Source organism: Oncorhynchus mykiss, chromosome 1 (assembly GCF_057628025.1).
Source record: "Oncorhynchus mykiss isolate SJ-2025 chromosome 1, ASM5762802v1, whole genome shotgun sequence".
Lineage (NCBI taxonomy): Eukaryota > Metazoa > Chordata > Actinopteri > Salmoniformes > Salmonidae > Oncorhynchus > Oncorhynchus mykiss.
In genome coordinates, this window is record NC_143022.1 from 24,178,209 (window position 1) to 24,202,651 (window position 24,443).

Genomic DNA, 24,443 nt, shown 5'->3' on the forward strand with positions numbered 1-24,443 from the left:
GCCCTGCGGTTGTGGGCGCTGCAATTGCCATACCAGGCGGTAATATAGCCCGACAAGATGCTCTCAATTTTGCATCTGTAAAAGTTTGTCAGGGTTTTAGGGGACAAGACACATTTCTTCAGTCTCCTGAGGTTGAAGAGGCGCTGTTGCGCCTTTTTCACCACACTGTCTGTGTGAGGTGAACCATTTCAGTTTGTCCGAGATGAGCCGAGGTACTTATAACTTTCCACCTTCTTCACTGCTGTCCAGTCAATGTGGATAGGGGAGTGCTCCCTCTGCTGTTTTCTGAAGTCCACGATCATCTCCTTTGATTTGTTGATGTTAAGTGAGAGGTTGTTTTCCTGACACCACATTCCGAGAACCCTCACCTCCTCCCTGTAGGCTGTCTTGTCGTTGTTGGTACTCACGTCAACCATGGAGAAGGAGAGGGAGGAAACACAGCCCTTAGTAGTTGGCCATGTTGGTGGCACTGCATTATCCTCAAAGCGGGCAAGGAAGATGTTTAGTTTATTTGGAAGTAAGACGTCAGTGTCTGTGACGTGGCTGGTTTTCCCTTTGTAATCCGTGATTGCCTGTAGACCCTGCCACATACGTCTTGTGTCTGAGCCGTTGAATTGCGACTCCACTTTGTCCCAATACCGACATTTCGCCCTGTTTGATTGCCTTGTGGACAGAAAAACTACACTTTTTGTATTCAGCCATATTCTCAGTCATGGTTAAATGCGATGGTTCGCACTTTCAGTTTTGCGCGAATGCTGCCATCTATCCTGTCACGTCCTGACCTTAGTTCCTTTTTTATGTCTCTATTTTAGTTTGGTCAGGGCGTGAGTTGGGGTGGGCATTCTATGTTTTTGTTCTATGTGTTATAGTTCTATGTGTTTGGCCTGGTATGGTTCCCAATTAGAGGCAGCTGTCAATCGTTGTATCTGATTGAGAACAATACTTAGGCAGCCTGTTTTCCCACTATGGTTTGTGGGTAGTTGTTTTCTGTGTCTTCACCATACAGAACTGTTTCGATTTTCGTTGTTTCACGTTTGTTATTTTGTGTTCAGTTGTAATACATTTAACATGGACACGTACCACGTTGCATATTGGTCTGATCCTTCCTATTCCTGTTCCGCAGATGAAGAAGATCGTTACATATCCACGGTTTCTGGTTAGGGTAGGTTTTAATAGTCACTAAGGGTAGGCACATTTTGGAGTGGCCTTTTACTGTTCCCAGCACAAGGTGCATCTGTCTAATGATCATGCTGTTTAATCAGATTCCTGATATGCCACACCTGTCAGGTGGATTAATTATCGTGGCAAAGGAGAAATTCTCACTAACATTTCAGAGAAATCAGCTTTTTGTGTGTTTGGAACATTTTGGGATCTATTATTTCAGCTCATGAAACATGGGACCAACACTTTACATTTGTTGTTCAGTATATATAGATTGTAAACATTAGTGGGGCATACTGGGCCGAGTATCAAACCTTGGGGAACCCCTTTATGTAACTAAAGGAACTCAGATTTTACCCCATCTACCTTGATGGCCTGAGTTCTGTCATTGAGATAATTATGAAACCATCGGCAAGCATCAGTACCCAACCCTATTGAGAATAGCTTATTCAACAGAAAAACATGGACTACAGTATCAAAAGATTTTAACAAGCTACAAAATTGCCAGCACAATTCATCATCTAAGGCATTTGCAATTTAATTTGGTGCTTAACTGGCTGGCCAAGACCGGTATGACTACCATTTCTTTCAAATAGGAAACCAGGAATAGGAAATATGAAGCCAAACAGGAAGCCAGAGATAAAATGCTGATTAAAAGCATCGCAGATCTTAACTTTTTCAGTAATGATGGAGTCTAAAACTACTTGCTTAGGCAGGGAAGTAGAGGAATTACCAAGCTTCAGTGAATTAACAGTTTTCCAGAATTTAGAGGGATCACTAACAGAGTTTTTTTTGGGGGGGGGGGGTTCTGTGGTTCGTATTGACCAGCAGGGATGTTCCTGTCCCACCGCGCACTAGCGACTTCTGTGGCGGGCCTGGCACAATACACGCTGACATGGTTGCCAGGTGTACAGTGTTTCCTGCGGCTGGCTTCCAAGTTAAGAGGGCATTGTGTCAAGAAGTGCAGCTTGGCTGGGTTGTGTTTCAGAGGATGCATAGCTCTTGACCTGTAACTACCAATTGGATAACACGAAATTGGGGAGAAAAAGGGATAACAAAAATAATAAAACCTCTCGAGCCAGCTAAGGCATCCCTGGTTTCTTCGGCAGTGGCACACGGACCTGACTTCACCAACCAAAACAAAAAACAACAAAAAACTCACTGATGCTTCCAATATTGGTGTCAGCATTCTGTGAGGACAGACACTGGGAGAGGGGAAGCAAGTACATGGACTGAATATTTTATAAATAACAGACATGAAACAAAACACGGACAGCGCCTGGACAAGGGAAACATAACGACATTAATGCTGACATGGGGATCAAATTGAGGAATAGACATATAAAGGAGGCAATCAACAAAGTGATGGAGTCCAGGTGAGTTCAATGAAATGCTGATGTGCGTAACGATGGTGACAGGTGTGCGTAATGATGGGCAGCCTGGCACCCTCGAGTGCCAGAGAGGGGGAGGGATAACAGGCGTGACAAATATGGCATTTCTACCCTATTTTCAGCTCAAATTGTCAGGATTTGCCCAGGATTGTTCAGGTTTTGGTCACTAGATGCCCCCATTGTGCTTTTTTGAACCTTTTGTTTTTCCCTTGTTCTAGTTATTAGTTGCACCTGTGCCTCATTTCCCTTGAATGTATTTAAACCCTTAGTGTTCCTCAGTTCTTTGCTCTGTGTTTGTATGTTAGCACCCAGCCATGCTGTGAACTTTTGTTTCGCTAGTTGGATTTTCTTGAGGTACTCTGGTTTTGTTCTTGTTTATTTTTGATTATTCTTTTGAGGTTTGTTTTTTCCCTGCTGTTACCACTTTGTGGATTTTCCTTGTGTCTTGGAGGATATACATTTTTTCTCTTGGAATTACTTCTGACGTTGTGGATTTATATTTTTGCCTGAAGGTTTTTTTTCTTTATTAAATCACCGTCTCTAGTACTGCTGTGTCTGCCTCATCTTCTGGGTTCTGCCGACTATTAGTGGCTCAGTTTACTAAGTGACTGTTTCTCACATCAGAGACCCGAGTTCGTAACCAGGTCCTGACACAAATCAATAATAAAATGTAAATCCTCCAACGGTATTGATGTGGGATCTAAAAGTGTGATAGACAGCAAACTGAGGGGTGTTGCTTATGGGAAAAAAAAAGTTTACCGCCTTATACAAGCTGGTTGGCATCTTCTCCTCAAACAACAACATCCCTGCTCAGTTATGTTGGGAACAGGACTTGGGTGTATCTCTCACTGCAGTACAGTGGGATGCAACATGGAAAAGCACAAAATCGAGGTTGGTACACTAATGCATCTGTTATGGAAATGTCCAGCCGTCAAAAGACTTTGGACTGAGGTAGGTGGTATGTTGAATTTTGAATGTACAGTATGTTAGTATGTAGGGTGGACAATATCTAACCTAGAACCACACAACATACAGTATCATTGCATTGGCCTTCCATTCAGTCAAAACAACAAATGGAAAAACCTAAGCCTGTAACAAATAGGAACATCCATTAAGTCATCCAGAAACATCATACTAATTCAATTTCCCAGGGAAGGGGGAGACCCTTTCGTGGAGGGATCCCTGCAGAACACTGGCCAGTCGTTTATGGAGAGACGACATGGCGGCAACACACCCATCAGGTTAGAGCGGCGTCCAGCTACTGGAGTAGAAGAGAAAGTATGTGGATGTTTTATTTTGTTATATTTAACTTTTATTTACTTAGGCAAGTCAGGTGATGTGGATTCCCCAGTAGCTTGTGTAAGTTCACTACTCTTAGCAAACAAGTAGTCACTTCACCTCTGCGAGCAAACAGTTGCTACATTGAAAGTCCGGGGGGACCACGTTATCTGGGAATAAAACAAAATATCACAGCTCCTGCAGCATTGAAACGGTTTGTTAGCGACCTCCATTTCAAACTTTAGGCTAACTGTGCTTCTGAGTCTCTTTTCTTGACAGGATTTTACAAAAATACAACATGCATGTCAATCTCTCATGACTCAAAGTGGAGGAGAGATTGACTGCATCACTACTTGTCTTTGTCAGAGGTATTGAAAGTACCAAACTGTCTGTTTCAATCAGTTAAAACACAGCACAGACACCCATACACACCCCACTGAAACAAGACATGCTACCAGTGGTCTCTTTACAGTCCCCAAGTCCAGAACAGAGGCTAAGAAATGCACAGTACTATATATAGCAATGACTACATGGAACTCTCTCCCACCTCAGGTAACTCAAGCTAGCAATAAAATCTGATTTAAAAAAACAGATAAAACAACAACTCACAGCACAATGAGAGAGAGACACATACACATTTTTAGTAATGTAATAATGGAGCAATGTACATATGATGCACAATGTTTGTATGATGTAATGTTTTATTTCTGACCCTGGGAAGAGTAGCTGCTGCCTTGGCAACAGCTAATGGGGATCTTAATAAAATACTAAATGTTATTATATTTATAAAAGTTATTACATGAATTAACCAGTGTTACTACATACACCATTATTACAGGGACTAATTAATACATTGAGCTTAAATTGAATAAATTCAACTAGAGACCTGGCTCAGCTCACATGTTGTTAATTCTCATGGCTGCTATACATGATTTATAATAGGGGAGGGCAACATGCAACAGTTGTGTCCTGGATGGAATATTTGATTGTCTTTATGATGTTTGGTTCTGAGTTCCAGCTCAAGCTTAAAGTCCATGTATTGTTGAAAGAGATTCAGTGTTGGGGAAGCTATTCTGAAAATATAGTTTTCCAAGGTACCAATTACTTCACACTGGAAGAATTCAGCTACACTAAATCTACCCTTCAGAAAAATATAGTTTATTAACTAAAGATACATTGAAAAAGTAGTTATCTACATCCAAACTACTTTATGAAAAATGATCATATGCAAATCTAAAATGTCATATAATACAAATAGCAAAAACAGATCGCTCTCGAGTCCCTTGTTAACAGGATGTGTTGTTGAGTCTATTAAACACAAACCTGTTTCAAGTGAAAATGAGGCAGGTATTATGCTAACAAAGAAAGGAAATTCTTGCCTACAATTTTAGAAGAAAAACAAAAAACCTAAAAGGGTTCTTTGGCTGTCCCCATAGGAGAACCGTGAAGAACCCTTTCGGAACCCTTTTTTCTAAGAATGTAGACCCATCTTTACTTTTTGCAAAAAAGTAATTTATTAGTAATTCCAGTGGTTTTCTACACCGCTACATGGCAAAATAGTAATTAACTACTGAAAACACGAACTATATTTGAATTGAGTTAAACTACCACCAATATACTTTCCCCAGAATTTGTGAGCCATTGTGAATGCGGAAGCTTGCAAATTTACAACACAACACTATCTATGTTGTAGCCTACTGTTCAGTGTAGGGTTTGTTGTAATTGTAGTTTTGTCCTCAACTGTTCCTGTTTGTATGCTCTATCCCAGTGGTGCAGTCAGGCCAGTCCTAGTCTGCTGCTCTCTGCTCCACAATGACAACACCAACCACCCCTTACACACAATACTGCTGCAGCCAATCCTCAGCTTGACGTTTAACCTCTCAACTCCCAGGAGTCTGTGTATCCAAGGCACTCACTGAGAGAAGGTCAATAGACTTTCTGCAGAACATGTCTGCATACTAAGCAGTGAGTGCAGCAGACCACTGTCAATCCCATCGCTGGGGAGTGAGATTCGCTGTTCAAAGTGTTTATTTAGTTTTACACAGACTTATAGGGCTAATGGAATTTATTGATTTCACATGTCTCTCTTAATCAGTGGTAAATAAAATATGAGATTGTGGAGTATCTGACAAGCCCTGATCTATGTTTGGCATTAGAGGGAGGAGTGAGTGTGTGAAAGGCTCCCTGTCTTCTTAATGTACACTGACCAAAAATATAAACGCAACATGGAACAAAGATTTTACTGAGTTACATTTCATCTAAGGAAATCAGTCAATTGAAATAAATAAATAAAGCCCTAATCTATAGATTTTGCATGCCTGGGAATACAGATACGCTTCTGTTGGTCACAGATACCTTTAAAAAAAAAGAAGAAGTTTGCATCATGCAGTGCATCTCTTTCGCATAGAGTTGATCAGGCTGTTGATTGTGGCCTGTGGAATGTTGTCCAATTCCTCTTCAATGGCTGTTCGAAGTTGCTGGATATTGACGGAAACTGTGACATGCTGTCGTACACGTTGATCCAGAGCATCCCAAACGTGCTCAATGGGTGACATTTCTGGTGAGTACGCAGACCATGAAGGAACTCTGACATTTTCCGCTTCCAGGAATTGTGTATATATTTGTATTCATCTTAAATTATTATCTCACCGGCATGCATTGTTTCTCCACTCAATTGTGTATGTTCATGACATTTCTGGGAAGCTGCCAAACTAGGTTATTATCCTGACTGTACGTACATTATAGCCCACAGTATAGTGGTCATCAACAGTGTGGCTCACAGTATATGTCAGATCCTTGTACTTGTACATTTACAGTAGGGCAATTGAGAGATACTGCCTGAAAAATCGTGTAAACGTTCTTTACGAGCCATAATGATGAACAAAATGTAAACTTTCTCTAACGGTTGCCTGTGTGGCTTGTCTTTCAGTTGCTCTAAATTTTGGACAAAATATCCACAGGAAAGTATTGCTTAACCAACTTTTTAGGGAGCTGGTAGGTATGGTTTGATTAGGCACCAAGGTAAAGTTTGTTTTATATTGGATATTTGGTTTTCACTCATCTATAGCTATTGAACCAAGCATTCCATGAACAATGGGTTGGCAGGTAGCCTAGTGGTTAGAGCGTTGGACTTGTAACTGAAAGGTTACAAGATCAAATCCCCAAGCTGACAAAGTAAAAATGTGTTGTTCTGAAGAAGGCAGTTTACCCATTGTTCCTAGGCTGTCATTTAAAAGAAAATAACTGTTCTAAACTTCTTGCCCAGTTAAATAAAGGTAAAAAAATCAGGAGAGGATGAAGAACAACATTATTTTTTAATTTTTTGGTACATTTAAATCCTAATAAAACATTTAAAAAATGTGTTGCTTGTTCTCCATCCTACTCTGATATGCCTACCAGCTCTCTAAAAAGTCAGGTAAACAATACTTACCTGTGGATATTTTGTAAAAAATGTAGAGCAGCTGAAGGACGAACCGCACAGACAACCGGTATGTGCGGTTTGTAATTTAATTCAACATTCTGGCTTGTAAGGAACATTTACATGATTTTGCAGGCAGTATATACAGTTGAAGTCAGAAGTTTACATAAACCTAAGCCAACTACATTTAAACTCAGTTTCACAATTTCTGACATTTAATCCTAGTAGAAATTCCCTGTCTTAGGTCAGTTAGGATCACCACTTTATTTTTAGAATGTGAAATGTTAAATAATTCTCTCTACTATTATTCTATTTCAGCTTTTATTTCTTTCATCACATTCCCAGTGGGTCAGAATATTACATACACTCAGTTAGTATTTGGTAGCATTGCCTTTAAAATTGTTTAACTTGGGTCAAACGTTTTAGGTAGCCTTCCACAAGCTTCCCACAATAAGTTGGGTGAATTTTGGCCCATTCCTCTTGACAGAGCTGGTGGAACGGAGTCAGGTTTGTAGGCCTCCTTGCTCGCACACGCTTTTTCAGTTTTGCCCACACGTTTTCTATTGGATTGAGGTCAGGGCTATGTGATGGCCACTCCAATACCTTGACTTTGCTGTCCTTAAGCCATTTTGCCACAACTTTGGAAGTATGCTTGGGGTCATTGTCCATTTGGAAGACCCATTTGCGACCAAGCTTTAACTTCTCTGACTGATGTCCTGAGATGTTGCTTCAATATATCCACAAATTCCCATCCTCATGAAGCCATCTATTTTGTGAAGTCCCTCCTGCAGCAAAGCACCCCCACAACATGATGCTGCCACCCCATTGCTGGATGGATGGTGTTCTTTGACTTGCAAGCCTTTCCCCCTTTCCTCCAAACATAACGACGGTCCTTATGGCCAAACAGTTCTATTGTCTCCATGTGCAGTTGCGAACTGTAGTCTGGCTTTTTAATGGCGATTTTGGAGCTGTGGCTTCTTCCTTGCCGAGTGGCCTTTCAGGTTATGTTGACATATGACTCGTTTTGGATACTCTGTGGATATAGATACTTCTGTACCTGTTTCCTCCCAGCATCTTCACAAGGTCCTTTGCTGTTGTTCTGGGATTGATTTGCACTTTTCGCACTGAAGTACGTTCATCTCTAGGAGACAGAACACATCTCCTTCCTGAGCGGTATGACGGCTGCGTGGTCCCATGGTGTTTAAACTTGAGTACTTGTTTGTACAGATGAACGTTGTACCTTCAGGCGTTTGGAAACTGCTCCCAAGGATTAACCAGACCTGTGGAGGTCTACAATTTCTTCTCTGAGGTCTTGGCTGATTTATCTTGATTTTCCCAACGATGTCAAGCAAAGAGGCACTGAGTTTGAAGGTAGGCCTTGAAATACATTCACAGGTACACCTCCAATTGACTCAAATTATGTCAATTAGCCTATCTGAAGCTTCTAAAACCATGACATCATTTTCTGGAATTTTCCAAGCTGTTTAAAGGCACAGTCAACTTAATGAATTGTGATACAGTGAATTATAAGTGAAATAATCTGTCTGTAAACAATTGTTGGAGCAATGACTTGTGTCGTGTACAAAGTACATGCCCTAACCGACCTGCCAAAACCATAGTTTGTTAACAAGAAATCTGTGGAGTGGTTGAAAAACGAATTTTGATGACTCCAACCTAAGTGTATATATACTTCCGACTTCAACTGTACCAATGAATTGTGTATTACAGTCTGATTAATCAGACTAGTTGACACCCAGAGTTCTAAAGCTGGGATTGTTCATGTTCAAGTCTTATGAACAGAATTCTTTCAGAAGAGATTTACAAGCTGTCAAACAAAGTTCTCCTATGCCAATTATCTAAAATGGATTCATGGTAACACTAAAGGACAGGATTGACATGAATGAATGTACCCAGATAATTGCACCTTGTTGGATAAGACATATTTATTGCTAGCAGTAGCTCAACTCAAATCAAAGTGTATTGGTCAAATACACATGGTTAGTGGATGTTAATGTGAGTGTAGCGAAATGTTTGTGCTTCTAGTTCCGACAGTGCAATAATATCTAACAAGTAATCTAACAATTCCCCAACAACTACCTAATACACACACATCTAAAGAGGTGAATGAGAATATGTACATATAAATATATGGATGAGCGATGTCCGAGTGGCATAGGAAAGGTGCAATAGATGGTATAATGGTATACTGTATGTACAGTACATGTTATACATTATGTACATATGATATGAGCAATGTAAGAAAGGCAAACATGAATGTAGCATTATTTAAAGAGGCATTAGTTAAAGTGACAAGTGATCCATTCATTAAAGTGGCCAGTGGTTGGGTCTCAATGTAGGCAGCAGCCTCTCTGAGTTAGTGATGGCTGTTTAGCAGTCTGATGGCCTTGAGATAGAAGCTGTTTTTCAGTCTCTCGGTCCCAGCTTTGATGCACCTGTACTGACCTCGCCTTCTGGATGGTAGAGGTGTGAACAGGCAGTGGCTCGTGTGGTTGTTGTCCTTTTTGGCCTTCCTGTGACATCGGGTGCTGTATGTGTCATGGAGGGCAGGTAGTTTGCCCCTGGTGATGCATTGTGCAGTCTGCACCACCCTCTGGAGAGCCTTGCGGTTGAGGGTGGTGCAGTTTCCGTACCAGGCTGTGATACAGCCCGACAGGATGCTCTTGATTGTGCATCTGTAAAAGTTTGTCAGGGTTTTGGGTGAAAAGCCCAATTTCTTCAGCCTCCTGAGGTTGAAGAGGCACTGTTGCACCTTCTTCACCACACTGTCTGTGTGAAGGACCATTTCAGTTTGTCTGTGATGTGTACGCCGAGGAATTTAAAACTTTCGTCCTTCTCCACTGCTGTCTCATCGATGTGGATAGGGGAGTGCTCCCTCTACTGTTTCCTGAAGTTCACATGCATTTCTTTTATTTTTTTAACAATGACTGAGAGGTTATTTTCCTGACACCAAACACTGAGTGCCCTCACCTCCTCCCTGTAGGCTGTTTCTTGTTGTTGGTAATCAAGCCCACTGCTGTTGTGTTGTCTGCAAACTTGATGATTGACTTAGAGGCTTGCATAGCCACGCAGTCGTGGGTGAACAGGGAGTACAGGAGGGGGCTAAGCACGCACCCTTGTGGGGCCCCAGTGTTGAGGGTCAGTGAAGTGGAGATGTTGTTTCCTACCTTCACCCCCTGGGGGCGACCCATCAAAGTCCAGGCCCCATTTGCACAAGGCGGGTTGAGAGGATACTATGGTCTTGAACGCTGAGCTGTAGTCAATGAACAGCATTCTTACATAGGTTGTCCAGATGGGATAGGGCAGTGTGATGGCGATTGCTTTGTCTGTGGACCTGTTGGGGCGGTAATCAAACTGAAGTGGGTCTAGGGTGGCCGATAAGGTGGAGGTGATATGATCCTTGACTAGTCTCTCAAAGCACTTCTTGATGACAGAAGTGAGTGCTACGGGGCAGTAGTCATTTAGTTCAGTTATCTTTGCCTTCTTGGGTACAGGAACAATGGTGGCCATCTTGAAGCATGTGGGGACAGTAGACTGGGATAGGGAGAGATTGAATATGTCCGTAAACATACCAGCCACCAGGACGCGGTAAGGGATGCCGTCTGGGCCGGCAATCTTGTGAGGGTTAACACGTTTAAATGTCTTACTCGCGTTGGCCACGGAGAAGGAGAGCCCACAGTCCTTGATAGCCAGCTGGTCTGCGCATGCTCTGAGGACGTGGCTAGGGATGCCGTCTGGGCCAGCAATCTTGCGAGTGTTAACACGTTTAAATGTTTTACTCACATCGGCCACGGAGAAGGGGGGGGGGGGGGGTGCAGTCCTTGTTAGAGGTCTGCGACAATGGCCTTGTATTATCCTCAAAGCGGGCAAAGAGGGTGTTCAGTTTGTCTGGAAGTGTGTCATCGGTGTCCGTGACGTGGCTGGTTTTATTTTTGTTGTGATTTCCTGTAGACCCTGCCATATACGTCTGGCTGTATTATCGGTGGGGATGTACTGTAGCATGTAGTCATTGAGCAAATGCAATGCCAAAGCATAAGTATTCTGTTAGAAAACATGAAAGGACACTGAAACAAAGCATTTTCTGTTCCCTTCTCTGAACAGTGAGAAAGGTTGTTGATATTTATTTATTCAAAACAGTAGGCATTCATTGCATTTTGAAATCCTGTAAAGTTTAGCAAGACTTAAGTGTTGCTTGAGGGTTTTCTGAACTGGGAAGAGAGGGGTGAATATGCTAAAAGATACATAAGTGAAGATCCAGGATTGCTCAATTATGAAGCAGCTTATGAAAACACATGTAACAACTCTGATGCTGCATTTCAATTAGTGAGCAACCTCCCTGTGAATGCTAACATGCTATTAGGGCTATACACAGACCATTTCATGTAGCAGTTTGGAAGTATGCAGCCTGAAAGTAGTTAGGTATAGTACTTTATTATATGGTAACACCTGTAGTCAGGAGTCAATTTGTGTGGGGGTTACAAGGGACGTCCTGGTGCAGAGTGCCACCATCTCAGGATGGAAAACAGCATATAGTGGGAATTGATTACATGGAAAATCAACTAGTTTTATGAACAGTGCCATCCCAATCTAACATGCAGGACAAGCCCACATCCTTGTACACATAAATTAATAAATGAAAAAGGAATGTGATATTTGCTTTCTCTTCTAAAACCCTAAGGGCATTAAAGTATGTGTTGGAGGGAGGGTGATCTTGGATGATATTGGATATCAGCGATGATGAAGGGCAGCAGGTGGTCTGTCCAGACGGCTAAGAGGCAGGTGGGATCGTCTCCTGGCAGAAGACTCACCTTCCACCTGCCCAGAGGACTTGCTACGCTGCCTGGCGATGCCTGCCTGTGCCCTTCATTGGCTGCCTTTGGAACTCCTCCTAAAGCTTCTGGGCTGACAGCCACACAGGCAGATTAGAGGTGAGGGTAAATGTGTATGTAATGAGCTAAAAACAGAGTTGCAACAACCTTGTGGACATACTGTCACTCTGAGTGTCAGGTTGAGAGATTGGTGAGTGGGTTGGTGTTATTATTTGGATGGGTATAAGGATGAGTGGACATCTAGATCGAATATTCCCATTTCCACTACTTAAAAAGTGGCCGGGGACAATACTTCTGTTTTTAAACTTTCCTTTCAGCTAAAAAAAATTATCTGTGAAATCTACAGTTTGCATTTATTTTCCCTGAGGGGCCAGGACTGAGCTGGAAATATCTCTGTTGTGGTCCGCTTCCACACCTGTCACTCCCAGCCTAATGGGTCATGCTAATAGCTTCTCGCTGTAGCAGAGCAAACGTTACAGGATAAGACCCTTGTATCCCGGGAAAGAGAGGGTTGCAAGGCAAACAGTTATAAATAGAAATCTAAATAATTGATTTAGGCAGACAACATATTCAGCAGAGCGAGGTTTATTGTTACTGTTGCCTTCACTAGGCTAGCTTTAGGGTCTTTATATTGGTGCTCATGAAGGAGGGATTCTATATACAAGTGAAAATACAGAATGGGTAATTTGATGCAGCATACTGCAAGAGTAAGTGTTTTGAATCCTAAAGTAAAATAAAAAATATCGACCGAACTGTGCTTCCAAAAAACCTTGCATTAAATAATGAATCTTAGCTTTCAAGAGAACATATTTATTGCATTGTTGTTGCTACAGCCAGTGAAGTGGACACCTCCTTCGACTACTTCTACTACTAGGCTGACTTAGCTGTGCCTATTACCTCTTCTATTAACGTTCTCATCAGACTAACCACATCAGAAAAAGGATGAAATTCCGGAATAAATCCCCACTGCTCTTAATCTATCTCTAATTACGATCATAAAATGATTTTGTCTACTTCAAAGCCCTCTGGAATGTCTGCATTAGAGGTGTGACAAATCAGGACGGCAGGCTGAGGCACTCAATTCATCCCCGTCCCTGTACTTATGGAACCAACCAGTAGTCAATGTGAATTAAAAAGTAATTTATTCAAACACTTTAACAGAGTGAATTTATGACAAACCTTTCTACCAGTATTAGGCACAAGGAATTCAGTTCACAAGGAGGCCTTATTACAGTCCTTATTACAGTCCTTGAAGGCACCCCCCACATGGAAAAGTAACTGTAGTTTAAAAGTGAGTCTTTATCAATTAAACAAAAAAATCCCCCCTCCTACGGGGCTTCTGAAGAAAAAGGTTGTAGCTTCTGGGCGGCTATCATTCCACAAATAAACTCCAGATATAAACCAAATTCACCCCTGGAAAAAAAAATCCCAATATCAAAGCTTAGTACCCTCATTGACATATTATCAAATGGATAGTGCCAAGGTTGTATAAATAAAACACACATCAACCACAATGTACCCAGTGGGTACAGATGCAATTTCAACATCTAGTTTTGATTTTAAATTTTGTTGAGTTGTCAACAAATGTGAATTAAACTTGAAATCAACAAGAAATGTCACCATGTCCATTGGATTTAGGTTAAAAGGTGGGTGGAAAAAAAGACAATTCCCCTACGTTGATTACTTTTTGCTAATCCAAATCAGTTTTCCATGTTTCCAATGTAATCACATTTAATTTGGGGGTTGAAATGACATGGAAACAATCTTGATTAAACCAGTGAGTAATGGGTATCGTTTCATACCTTCAAGAAATGCTTCAATGATAAGAGGTCAACAATAGCAAATTGTGCTGTGGTGTTGACAGGAGTCCCAGGCTGAATTCATAGATACAAAGTAAATACAGTACAACTGCTTATACTTTAACATGTACTTCCCCTGAAAGTTAGATGATACGTATTGTGTTTCTTTGATATACAGTATCTCATTGTTTTAAAGAGTTGACTTGCAATGTAGTGTAGGGCTGCTTGTTGGATCTGAGTGTCTGCTGAGGCTCATTAACAGTGTGTGCTGAGAGCCTACAGCAAAGAGCTAACAAACAGCACCACATTTTATGATGGAAGGGATAGTGTTCCTGCTTACTGTAGTTAATTAATTGTCATTTAAAAAAAACAATCACCCCTTAAGACTACATCGCCTGGGTTCAAAGCTGGGAGGATCTAATAGGGGATCCCTCAAATAATAAAATTAGAAATACTGAGCAATAATACCCAAATCGGTTGTCTGTCTATAAAGGGTCTGTTTCTCTCCATGGTCATGAATAAGACTGTTAGGAAGCATGGTATGGATGTATCCTTGTTATGTGAGGGAGAAGATCCAGCAAATGGCATCCCTCTTGGAGGACCTTGTGTTCTGCCGTTAGACCCCTCAGATAATCTGGAACAGTCTTTACCTCCAAGGGGGTGTTTGGCGTAACAGCTATAGCTGGGCGACCCTGGCGGAACCAAACCCTTCACTCGCTTGACACATCTCGTTGGTCTACAGGCAGGCAAGCCTCTGCTAGTCACTATGGCCGGAAACATGTGACACCTGTGAACAGAGAGGCGGATGGATACACAGTGAAACCAAAGTCTCATGTCTCAGAGGCAAAACACTGAAATAGACAAAACAGCGCCAATGAGGAATACAGACTCAAGACATCAACTCAACTTATTGGTTTATTCAGATCCCCATTAGATTTTGCCGAAGCAGCAGCTATTCTTCCACAGATACACTGATAGACAAGAACGGTCACACAAATGTAAAATACAACGATATACAAACAATACAACTAAAGAATGTGTAGACTGTTAGTGTGTGCATAATTTCAGTCCCTATTGTGCCATGAGATGTTTTATACATTTTTAATGGTAATTTTGCTTGAGTAATTGGAGATGGAAGGGAGTTCCATGCGATCATTGCTCTGTATACTAAATACTGTGTGTTGATTATGCAGACAATCTGGAATTTTCATCACAGTAATATTTCTCATAAAAACTAGGAGAAGCAGTTCATCTCTCTTAACTGACTTGCCTAGTTAAATAAAGGTCAAATAAAGCAGGAATGACTGGCATGCATATTGTTAATGTTAGTTCTGTATGTGCAATTAAACCCCCTGTAGGTTTAAGTCCTTAGATCACAATATCTACTAAGCTAACGTATGGAATTATAAGTTATAAGTTGGTCATAAAATGTATCATTTAGCCATTTGATTTACACATTTTTAGGACCTATGTAGGTATCAAAAAAACCATTTAACATTGAATATAGCCTTAAAAAAACTGTAATATCCTATGCTTCACGGAATTGTGGCTGAATGACGACATGGATATTCAGCTAGAAGGATACACTCTGCACCGGCAGGATAGAACAGCAGTAAGACGAGGGGGGGAGGTCTGTGCATATTTGTAAACAACAGCTGGTGCACGAAATCTAAGGAAGTCTCTAGATTTTGCTCGCCAGAAGTTGAGTATATTGTGATAAACTGCAGGCCACACTACTTGCCTAGAGAGTTTTCCACTATACTTTTCGTGGCTGTTAATTTACCACCACAGACAGATGCTGGCACTAAGACCGCACTCAGTCAGCTGTATAAGGAAATAAGCAAACAGGAAACCACTCACCCAGAGGCGGCACTCCTAGTGGCCGGAGACTTTAATGCAGGGAAACTTAAATCAGTTCTACCAAATCTCTATCAACATGTTAAATGTGCAACCAGAGGGAAAAAATTATAGATCACCTGTACTCCACACACAGAGACGTGTACAAAGCTCTCCCTCGCCCTCCAGTTGGTAAATCCGACCACAACTCTATCCTCCTGAATCCCGCTTACAAGCAAAAATGAAAGCAGGATGCATCAGTGACTCGGCCTATAAAAAAAATGGTCAGATGAAGCAGATGCTAAACTACAGGACTGCTTTGCTATCACAGACTAGAGCATGTTCCGGGATTCTTCCGATGACATTGAGGAATACACCACATCAGTCACTGGCTTTATCAATAAGTGCATTGAGAACATTGTCCCCACAGTGACTGTACGTACATATCCCAACCAGAAGCCATGGATAACAGGCAACATTCACACTAAGCTAAAGGGTAGAGCTGCCGCTTCAAGGTGCGGGACTCTAACCCGGAAGCTTACAAGAAATCCCGCTATGCCCTGCGACGAACCATCAAACAGGCAAAGCGTCAATATAGGGCTAAGATTGAATCATACTTCACCGGCTCTGACGCTCGTCGGATGTGGCAGGGCTTGCAAACTTTTACAGACTACAAAGGGAAGCACAGCTGCGAGCTGCCCAGTGACACGAGCCTACCAGACGAGCTAAATCACTTCTATGCTTGCTTCGAGGCAAGCAACGCTGAGGCATGCATGAGAGCATCAGCTGTTCAGGACGACTGTGTGATCACTCTCTCCGTAGCCGATGTGAGTAAGACCTTTAAACAGGTCAACATACACAAGGCTGCAGGGCATGACAGATTACCAGGACGTGTGCTCCGGGCATGTGCTGACCAACTGGCAGGTTTCTTCACTGACATTTTCAACATGTCCCTGATTGAGTCTGTAACATGCTTCAAGCAGACCACCATAGTCCCTATGCCCAAGAACACAAAGGCAACCTGCCTAAATGACTACAGACCCATAGCACTCACCTCCGTAGCCATGAAGTGCTTTGAAATGCTGGTAATGGCTCACATAAACACCATTATCCCTGAAACCCTAGACCCACTCCAATTTGCATACCGCCCAAACAGATCCACAGATGATGCAAACTCTATTGCACTCCACACTGACCTTTCCCACCTGGACAAAAGGAACACCTATGTGAGGATGCTGCTCATTGACTATAGCTCAGCGTTCAACACCATAGTACCCTCAAAGCTCATCACTAAGCTAAGGATCCTGGGACTAAACACCTCCATCTGCAACTGGATCCTGGACTTTCTGACAGGCCGCCCCCAGGTGGTGAGGGTAGGTAGCAACACATCTGCCACGCTGATCCTCAACACTGGAGCTCCCCAGGTGTGCGTACTCAGTCCCCTCCTGTACTCCCTGTTCACCCACGACTGCATGGCCAGGCATGACTCCAACACTATCATTAAGTTTGCTGATGACACAACAGTGGTAGGCCTGATCACCGACAACGACGAGACAGCCTATAGGGAGGAGGTCAGAGACCTGGCCGGGTGGTGCCAGAATACCAACCTATCCCTCAATGTAACCAAGACTAAGGAGATGATTGTGGACTACAGGAAAAGGAGCACCGATCACGACCCCATTCTAATCGACGGGGCTGTAGTGGAGCAGGTTGATAGCTTCAAATTCTTTGGTGTCCACATCAACAACAAACTAGATTGGTCCAAACACACCAAGACAGTCGTGAAGAGGGCACGACAAAGCCTATTCCCCCTCAGGAAACTAAAAAGATTTGTCATGGGTCCTGAGATCCTCAAAAGGTTCTACAGCTGCAACATCGAGAGCATCACTGCCTGGTACGGCAATTGCTCGGCCTGCGAGCGCAAGGCACTTCAGAGGGTAGTGCGTACTGCCCAGTACATCACTGGGGCAAAGCTGCCTGCCATCCAGGACCTCTACATCAGGCGGTGTCAGAGGAAGGCCCTAAAAATTGTCAAAGACCCCAGCCATAGACTCTTCTCTCTACTACCGCATGGCAAGCGGTACCGGAGTGCCAAATCTAGGACAAAAAGGCTTCTCGACAGTTTTTAACCCAAGCCATAAGACTCCTGAACAGGTAACCAATGCTTACCCTGACTATTTGTATTGTGTGTCCCACCCCAACCCCTCTTTTACTCTGCTACTACTCTGTTTATCTTATATGCATAGTCACTTTAACTATACATTCATGTACATACTACCTCAATTGGCCCGACCAACCAGTGCTCACGCACATTGGCTAACCAGGCTATCTACATTGTGTCCCATCACCCGCCAACCCCTTTTTACGCTTCTGCTACTCTGTGTTCATCATATATGCACAGTCACTTTAACAATACCTACATGTACATTCTACCTCAATAAGCCTGACTAACAGGTGTCTGTATATAGCCTTGCTACTCTTTTTTAAAATGTCTTTCTACTGTTGTTTTACTTCTTTACTTACCCACACACCGTTAGAGCCTGTAAGTAAGCATTTCACTGTAAGGTGAACCTGTTGTATTTGGCGCACGTGACAAATACACTTTGATTTGATTTACTGCTAGAGCCCATAGAAACGCATTGAATAATTCATAAATAACAAAACACAGTAAAATAAATAAATAATAAGGAACAAGATTTTGAAGTGTCTGTCCTATATCCGAGAGATATAATAAAACTCAGGTTTGGTCACATTATTTTTGGCTAATTTTATCCCATATGCACTTTTTGCAATTTTTACAGCCAGGTCCTGGGTTACCTTCAGATGAATCCCCTGAAGCTTGTGTGCGTCGTAGAGCAGATCAACCGACATCTTCATGCATCATTTGCCTGCTTACCTCGGTTTATTTAAATTTAAAAAAATAAAAAACCCTGCAGATGACAAGCATACCCATAACATGATGAAGCCACCACCATGCTTGGAAATATGAAAAGTTGTACTCAGTGATTTTACCCAAACATAAGGTTTTGTATTCAGAACATAAAATTAATTTCTTTGCCACATGTTTTGCATTTTTACTTTAGTGCCCAATTTCAAACTAGATGCATGTTTTGGAATATTTTTTATTCTGTACAGGCTTCCTTTTCACACTGTCATTTCGGTTAGTATAGTTTAGAAATTACAATGTTGTTAATCCATCCTCCATTTTTTCATATCACAGCCAATTTTACTCTAACTCTTTCCTTCCTCTTGGTTTCCTTCCTCTTCGGTAACTGAGTTAGGAAGGACACCTGCATCTTTGTAGTGACTGGGTGTATTGATCCACCATCCAAAGTGTAATTCATAACTTCATGCTCAAAAGGGATATTCAATGTCTGCATTAATTTTTAGCTGCCCTTTGTGAGGCATTGGAAGACCTCCCTGGTCTTTGTGTTTGATACTCACTGCTCGACTGAGGAACCCTACAGATAATTGTATGTGTGGGGTACATACAGTTGAAGTTGGAAGTTTAGGTTGGAGTCATTAACTCGTTTTTCAACAACCACAAATTTCTTGTTAACAAACTATAGTTTTGGCAAGTCGGTTAGGACATCTACTTCGTGCATGACACAAGTAATTTTTCCAACAATTGTTAACAGACAGATTATTTCACTTACAATTCACTGTATCACAATTCCAGTGGGTCAGACGTTTACATGCACTAAGTTGACTGTGCCTTTAAATAGCTTAGAAAATTCCACAGGTTTTTAAAATGTTTTTATACATAGGAGTTTACAGGTTTTTGTTCCAGCCCTTTACCAACACCTCAATCAACTAATTGTGGTCTAAATGTAAGACTTGCACACAGTGCAATCCCCCAAAAGTCACATCTGTATTTTAGAATGAGCGTCATAAATTACAATGACCTGAACCATCTGCATGACAATCAAATAAAAGTTTATTGGTCACGTCACAGATTAGCAGATGTTATAGCTGGTGCAGCGAAATGCTTATGCTTCTAGCTCCAGCAGTACAGTAAGTATCTAACATTGATGTTGCACACCCCTGATGTTGCACACCCCTGAAACAAATCCTGGGATATGGTGATTGTCCTGGTGGCTGGGGGGTTCTCAAGTTCTTTACATCTGCCAAGGTGTCAGGGTGGGATATCCTTCAACCTGGAACAAGCACAGATAAGAGGGGAGATATTAACCTCACTGCTCAAATTTCAGTGCTGGTACAACCTCTTAATGTGCAATTGTTTTGTTAAGTTTTGCATATTTATAGACTTGATCAAGTTGTTTACATTAAGAGTAGTAAAATTACTAGTTAAAATTAGAGGATAAGTTAAGACAAACCCAACGGTACAACACAATATCGTAAGAGAAAGTCAGCAAACGTTAGGTAAACAGACTCAACAGAATGCACAAATAACTTGGCTGGCAAGCAAGCATAGATTGAACAGAACACAACTGGCTGCATTTACATTTTTCCATCAGATGTTGAAATGTCTTACCTCCAAACGAGTCAAGCATAACTGTTTCCTCCTGCTAAGCCAATTGCGTGAAATGCCAATCAGGTGCCCTCTTTAGTCCCTGAAAACAAATGGGAAAACTAATTTGCCACATGTCTTTAGCTGGCTAGCAAATTAGACAATTCATGATAAAAAAATTAAATAACGTCTGGGTCTTCACAATTAACACTACTGAATCTACGATTAGTGTTAATTTCTGGTCACAACTTGTAGACTTGTTTACGTGCTGCTGTGCGGTTTGTTGCTCACCTTACTTTGCTACCTGCCAACTTCACGGTTTCTATTTTTTAATTACCGTTTATATTTGATTTTTTTCTCCTTGCTCGACTTTTTTCATTCCATTTTTTTCCACCCCGGACGCTTTATCTGGACGTGGTTCGGAAAATTGTATTTTTGGGCGACGATTTGCCTTTTTTTTTTTTTTACACCTTTATTTAATCTTGATTTAACTAGGCAAGTCAGTTAAGAACACATTCTTATTTTCAATGACGGCCTAGGAACGGTGGGTTAACTGCCTCGTTCAGGGGCAGAAAGACAGATTTTCACCTTGTCAGCTAGGGGAACCAATCTTGCAACCTTATAGTTAACTAGTCCAACGCAATAACGACCTGCCTCTCTCTCGTTGCACTCCACAAGGAGACTGCCTGTTACGCAAATGCAGTAAGCCAAGGTAAGTTGCTAGCTAGCATTAAACTTATCTTATAAAAAAACATCAATCATAATCACTAGTTAACTACACATGGTTGACGATATTACTAGATATTATCTAGCGTGTCCTGTGTTGCATATAATCTGACTGAGCATACAAGCATACAAGTATCTAAGTATCTGACTGAGCGGTGCTAGGCAGAAGCAGGCGCGTAAACATTCATTCAAACAGCACTTCCATGCGTTTTGCCAGCAGCTCTTCGTTGTGCGTCAAGCATTGCGCTGTTTATGACTTCAAACCTATCAACTCCTGAGATGAGGCTGGTGTGACCGAAGTGAAATGGCTGGCTAGTTAGTGCGCGCTAATAGCGTTTCAAACTTCACTAGCTCTGAGCGGGTGGTTGTTTCCCTTGCTCTGCATGGGTAACGCTGCTTCGATGTGGTGGCTGTTGTCGTTGTGTTGCTGGTTTGAGCCCATGGAGGAGCGAGGAGAGGGACGGAAGCTATACTGTTACACTGGCAATACTAAAGTGCCTATAAGAACATCCAATAGTCAAAGGTTAATGAAATACAAATGGTATAGAGGGAAATAGTCCTAAAATAACTACAACCTAAAACTTCTTACCTGGGAATATTGAAGACTCATGTTAAAAGGAACCACCAGCTTTCATATGTTCTCATGTTCTGAGCAAGGAACTGAAACGTTAGCTTTCTTACATAGTACATATTGCACTTTTACGTTCTTCTCCAACACTTTGTTTTTGCATTATTTTAACCAAATTGAACATGTTTCATTATCTACTTGAGGCTAAATAGATTGATTGATGTATTATATTAAGTTAAAATAAGTGTTAATTCAGTATTGTTGTAATTTTTATTTTTTATCGACCGATTAATCGATATCGGCCCCTTTGGTCCTCCAATAATCGGTATCGGTATCGGCATTGAAAAACCATAATCGGTCGACCTCTAATAGGGTTATTGTTATCCAAGTCGGCACCAACGATGTTAGGATGAAACCGTCAGGTCACCAAGCGCAACATAGCTTCAGCATGTAAATCAGCTAGAAAGATGTGTCAGCATTGAGTAATTGTCTCTGGCCCCCTCCCAGTTAGGGGGAGTGATAAGCTCTACAGCAGTTTCACAACTCAATCGCTGGTTGAGAACTGTTTTCTGCCCCTCCCAAAAGATGGAATTTGTAGATAATTGGCCCTCTTTCTGGGACTCACCCACAAACAGGACCAAGCCTGGCCTGTTGAGAAGTGAAGGACTCCATCATAGCTGGAGGGGTGTTTTCATCTTATCTACGAACATAGACAGGGCTCTAACTCCCCTAGCTCTACAATGATATAGGGTGCAGGCCAGGCAGCAGGCTGTTAGCCAGCCTGACAGCTTAGTGGAGTCTGCCACTAGCACAGTCAGCGTAGTCAGCTCAGCTATCCCCATTGAGACTGTCTGTGCCTCGACCTAGGTTGGGCAAAACTAAACACGGCGGTGTTCGCCTTAGCAATCTTTACTGGAATAAAGACCTTCTCCATTCCTGCGATGATTGAAAGAGATTGTGATACCTCACATCTCGAAATAGGGCTACTTAATGTTAGATCCCTCACTTCCAAGGCAGTTATAGTCAATGAACTAATGGCTGATCATAATCTTGATGTGATTGGCCTGACTGAAACATGGCTTAAGCCTGATGAATATACTGTGTTAAATGAGGCCTCACCTTCTGGTTACAGTAGTGACCATATCCCCCACACATCCCGCAAAGGCAGAGGTGTTGCTAACATTTACGATAGCAAATTTCAATTTACAAAAAAACCCTGAAATGTTCGTCTTTTGAGCTTCTAGTCATGAAATCTATGCAGCCTACTCAATCACTTTTTATAGCTACTGTTTACACGCCTCCTGGGCCATACACAGCGTTTCTCACTGAGTTCCCTGAATTCCTATCGGACCTTGTAGTCATAGCAGATAATATTCCGATTTTTGGTGACTTTAATATTCACATGGAAAAGTTCACAGACACCCTCCAAGGCTTTCGGAGCCATCATCGACTCAGTGGGTTTTGTCCAAATGTCTCCGGACCTACTCACTGCCAGTCATACTTTGGACCTAGTTTTGTTAACTGGAATAAATGTTGTGGCTCTTAATGTTTTCCCTCATAATCCTGGACTATCGGACCACCATTTTATTACGTTTGCGATCGCAACAAATAATCTGCTCAGATCCCAACCAAGGATCATCAAAATCCGTGCTATAAATTTATTAAGTATGCTCACTCTTTTTCTCTCTTTCTTTCTCTCTCGGAGGAACTGAGCCCTAGGACAATGCCTCAGACCTACCTGGCCTGATGACTCCTTGCTGTCCCCAGTCCACCTGGCCGTGCTGGTGCTCCAGTTTAAACTGTTCTGCCTGCGTCTATGGAACCCTGACCGGACATGCTACCTGTCCCAGACCTGCTGTTTTCAAATCTCTAGAGACAGCAGGAGCGGTGGAGATACTCTGAATGATCGGCTATGAAAAGCCAACTGACATTTACTCCTGAGGTGCTGATCTGTTGCACCCTCGACAGCCACTGTTAGTATTATTATTTGACCCTGCTGGTCATTTATGAACATTTGAACATCTTGGCCATATTCTGTTATAATCTCCACCCGGCACAGCCAGAAGAGGACTGGCCACCCCTCATAGCCTGGTTCCTCTCTAGGTTTCTTCCTAGCTACCGTGCTTCTACACCTGCATTGCTTCTACATTGCTTGCTGTTTGGGGTTTTTGGCTGGGTTTCTGTACAGCACTTTGTGACATCAGCTGATGTAAGAAGGGCTATATGAATAAATTGGATTAAATTTGTTTGATTAGTTAGTTTAGTTGTTCATCATAGCTTTCACGTCGGATACGTCCGAGATTCTTTTTAACGCGTAAATTCAGATGGCGACACTTGCTTCGCCCTCATGTTGGTGCTAGCAAGCAGGCTAGGTATAAGCCAATCCAGTAGGATCTGGCAATTATATTGAGCTTTGATTGGTCAATAGCAAAAGGATGTCGGAGTATTTGCATAAATTTCAGCTTTCCCCCAACTATGGCCCCGCCCTGTTTATGTCCATCTCCCATTTTCGCCGCTCACATCGTCCAACAGTTCCATCGCCCACTTCGCTTCAGTCATTAAAAATGGGCTTCCGTTATTTCATCGTCCCCAACGCGGATCTTGTGCTAGCTAGCTTGACAACAGGCTGATAAACACCAGTGACTCAACATTGGAAATATGAAATAATTTAAACATTAACATAATTTGGTGAATAAATGTTTTACAGTTGGAAGTGTTATTACTTATCCTTTTGGATTTCTCTCTCCCACGAGGGGACTTATGTCCGCCAGCAAGCAGGAGGATGAATACAAACTCGACAACCCAACCTTCATCAAATATACATACAAGCCCTTATTAAGATAGAAGGGGTGAGGGTAGTCACTAGTTACCACAGCCACAAAGTACAAGTTTCAGCTGAACCCCACCTAGTTCTACAATATCTTCACCCTTTCAATGCACTCACTGTT

General features: G+C 42.0%; 1 protein-coding gene and 1 pseudogene across 4 annotated transcripts in view; one reads left to right on the top strand and one right to left on the bottom strand.

Moving 5' to 3' along the window:
- The first annotated feature begins 2,475 nt into the window (after positions 1–2,475).
- LOC149985440 (uncharacterized) overlaps positions 2,476–24,443 on the top strand; it is a 28,152-nt pseudogene continuing 6,184 nt past the window's right edge.
- Positions 13,221–24,443, bottom strand: part of LOC110510264 (kelch-like protein 25) — a 37,139-nt gene continuing 25,916 nt past the window's right edge. For 2 of the 4 annotated variants that reach the window (XM_021591764.3, XM_090211837.1), the window contains exon 3: positions 13,221–14,681. The gene's annotated coding sequence lies outside the window, so the exon portion shown is untranslated. Of the gene's footprint in view, positions 19,888–20,225; positions 20,305–24,443 lie in introns of all 4 variants that reach the window. The other 2 variants (XR_002471547.3, XR_002471552.3) reach the window with 2 other exon arrangements.